Source organism: Pteropus medius, unplaced genomic scaffold (assembly GCF_902729225.1).
Source record: "Pteropus medius unplaced genomic scaffold, Ma_sr-lr_union100, whole genome shotgun sequence".
Classification (NCBI taxonomy): Eukaryota; Metazoa; Chordata; class Mammalia; order Chiroptera; family Pteropodidae; genus Pteropus; species Pteropus medius.
The window spans coordinates 2,709,731-2,713,460 of record NW_024340693.1 but is presented as its reverse complement, the minus strand read 5'-3'; the positions used below and the strand labels follow the sequence as shown (position 1 = coordinate 2,713,460).

The window sequence follows — 3,730 nt, the reverse complement described above, 5'->3', positions numbered from 1 at the left end:
GAGGAAGAAAGATGGGTTTTTGCTGTGAAGATGGCCGCCAGATGAAGGAAGGATATTACTTCCTCAAAAAATCAAGCCTAGGACCTCCTGTCAAGAGAGAAATAAGATCACGCTTAAAACAAACAACCAAACACACACTGTGGCTTAAAACAATACCCCCCCCTTTTTTTTTCTTCATAAATCTGCGATTGGGCAGGGATCAGCAGGGACGTCTGCTGATGTCAGCTGGGACCTCAAATGGGTCTAAGGGACCCACCCCCAAAAGCTCAGTTACAAGGCTGGCAAACGGCCCCTCACTGTGGCTTCCTTGCCAGGAGGTCTCCTGATAGACAAGCTTCCTCGCAGCATGGCGCTGGCTTCTGAAAGCAACTCTCCTGAGAAATAGGAGTAAAAGAGAAATAAAAGCCCCCTTATTCCAAATGACTCTGAAACACACGAATGAAGAAATCAAAGACTAAAAACCGAGCCAAGAGTTTCAGGTTCGGGGGGCGGCGGGTGGGGAGATGGAGGATGGAAGGTAACTAATAACTTTTCCTTTTCCAAACCTGTTAAAATATTATTTTAAGAATCGATAAATCCAAAAAGGATGAAGAGGATGGGAGAAGCAAGGAACAAAGTTTCGGAATTTTTAAACCAGAGAGATAAATGATAGATTAAAAAAAAAAAAGGAAAGCCTGAGCCGATAGTGGTGACATCGCAAACCAATATGATTGGCGGTAGATACTTCAAAAAAATCTAAGGAGTTGGCTGCATCAGTAAAAGTGGGGGCGATCATGGGGGAGTCCTTTAAATACAGCGGAATGATTGAAGGTCTGTTAAAAAAAGAAACGATCACCAAAATCCTGTCCGCCACTCCGTGAACCTGGAAGACTGCCTTTCCCATGCCCCACTCAAGACCAGAAGGAATAAAACAGCCTGTCTGGGACTGATAGGCCACAGGTGGAGTCGAGGAGGAAACTAGGTGGATTAGTGCATATTGGATGTTGAGACCCTGGGAGGAGATTGGACCCTTCTTCTCTGAAGGGCATGCCCGGTGCAAGAAGGTCTGCAGAGACTGACATCAAACATTTCACAAGCAAATGACCCAGCCTGAGTGTGAGCACCAGTACAAACACGACACCATAAGTGCTTGCCGTTTCCCGTAGCTTTCTCGTGGCTTTCCACTCTCCGACGCAGGTAGACCACCGAGAATTGCCAGTCGCCTGAGAAAGTCTTCCAACCTAAAACATACAGACCAAAACACACAGAAAAAAGAAATCAACTTGGAGGAAACAGAGTGTGTGCAGGAGGAGAAGTTTAAAAAGCTACCACGGGGGGATCCTTAGAGAAAGACCAGATACTGTACCCAGAAAACAAGAACAGAATACTATTTCTAGATGAAAATTCAGAGAACGATAAGAACTATTGGAAATTTTTTTAAATATGATGGAAGAGATGAGAAACGCGGTAGAAGAAAGAGAAATAAAATTGGGGGAAACTACCTAAAAAATAGACCAAAAAGTCTACGGCCATGCCACCCTTGAACAAGCCCGATCTCCTCTGATCTCGGAAGCTAAGCAGGGTCAGGCCTGGTTAGTACTTGGATGGGAGACCACCGAGGAAGACCAGGTGCTGTAGGAAAACCAATGATAAAAAAAATAAAGAAAGGAAAAAAATAGACCGAAAAAATCAAAGATATAGAAATAAAACAAAAAAGATTTTTTAAAAAATTAGAACTCCAGCCCAGGAGGTACCACATCTCACTAATGGGTTTGGGGGGTGGGGGCGGAGTGGGCAAACGGAGGGGAAATACTCGGCAATGAAATTATCTAAAAACGTTTCCCGACACTAAAAAATATGAGTGTCCTGATTGAAAACGCTTCCTGAATACCTGGCACATTAGATGAAAATAGATCCACCCCGAGCGACATATTGCAAAATTTCAGAACAGTAGGGACGAAATGAAGCTTCCACGAAGAAAAAGAAATACACCAAACATAGAGACTCAGAAATCAGAATGGCTTTGGAGTTCTCAAATACTGATAGAAAGCAACGAAGCCATGCTTTCAAATGCTGAAATTTACTCCCCGCTGAGACTGTTTATCAATAAAGCATGAGGGTAGATAGAATACACCACCCCTCAGCCTGCTTTTGCTGCATAATGAAACCACGAGCTCTCAAAGGCATACACTCTATGCAGTTTTATTCTTGCCCAGATGTCTGTGGTTTAGCAGAAGATGACTCGCCTGTAGGCTCCGAAGTTTGCAGGTCACCCGAGGAGGCTCCGAGCCATGTTTAAACCCTGACTGTTAATCTAAGCAAAACTGCAAGATGCTGTAACTATAACTTGGAGACCGAGGGGGTAGGAAGAGTGAGACAGGAGAGGAAAGAAAGCTGAATCTTCACTGTGGAAACAGGAGCGGACTGGAAGAGCGTGAGCTCAGAGCCCGATTGCCTGGGTTTGAATCCCGACTCCGTCACTTACGAGATGTATGATGATCTTGGGCAAGTTATTGACTATCTCTGTTCCTCTTCCGTTAGATGGGGTTAATAATACTACCTACTTTTCAGCACTGTTATGACCATTAAGTAAATTCATAGATGAAGATTACCCAGAAAAGTGCCTGGCACATGCTAAGTGCTATATAAATAATTGCTTTTATTGTTTATCCCAGTGGGGAACCAATAGAAAATGCCTAAACTGAAAAAAAAATTAATCAAGAAGTAACCGTTCAATTTACTTATTTATAGACGTCAGTGTAGATACCAAAATAATTTTACGTAAGAGGTGGAAAGGGTTTCCTCTGAGAAAAAGGGGGAAAAAAGGAAGGAGTGGGGGCTGCTGTCTTCCAACAAAACTGTAGGAGTGCTTGATTCTTAGGGGCATTCTAATTTGAGAAAAATAAAAACTAAAAATAAAGATGAAAAGCGAGACGATGCCAAGCCACGGGTGAGGAAGACAACCATTATATTTCTTCGATGTCGGAAGGCCAAGATGGTTCTACGATGTTAGACATGGAAGATAGAGATCAAAATATTGACTTCCAGAAGCACACAGAAGGTGTCTATAGAAGGAAAAACTTGCCAGTTTTCACTTAATCCAAGAGACAGTAGTGCGTTTGTAATTAGTAAAAACAGCTGGGCTCAGGAATGTTCTAACTCGGTGGTCCCCAACCTCTTTGGCGCCAGGATCTGGTGCTCCTATGAGAATCTGATGCCTGAGGATCTGAGGCGGAGCTGAGGCGGTGATGCTGGCGCCGGGGAGCGGCTGCGAATACAGGTGAAGCTTCGCTCTCTGGCCTGCCGCTCACCTCCTGCTGTGCGGCCGGGGTCCTAACAGACCGCAGACTGGTAGGGGTCTGGGGACCCCTGCTCTAACTGCTGCCATATAACATTCACTCTTTTTGGATATACTGCTCTGGTTCTCCCTCCCTCCTGCAATTCATTTGTGGTACCTTAAGAAATATCTGTGAATATTCGTAGTCCCAATGCTCTCTCTCTTTTTTTAAACCACTGAATATGAAAACATGAAATAAGTTCGTGAGCTTAAAGCAAATTTATTGTTAAAATTTCCCCTTTTTTCAATTGCGCCATTCTCCTACAACTTATATTTTCTAGGTAGTTTTGTTCTCACCTATTAAAATAAATGAACAACCAACCAACCAACTGATCCCTGAGAACTTGTCTTAAAAATCAAAAGAAAATCGGCCAACAAAATCAGAATACAAAATCACTCCACGTAAAATTAATA

At 43.3% G+C, this 3,730-nt stretch overlaps 1 pseudogene; it reads left to right on the top strand.

Annotated features, from left to right (window-relative positions):
• Positions 1-1,500: 1,500 nt before the first annotated feature.
• On the top strand, positions 1,501-1,620 carry LOC120603162 (uncharacterized; annotated as a pseudogene).
• Positions 1,621-3,730: the final 2,110 nt, after the last annotated feature.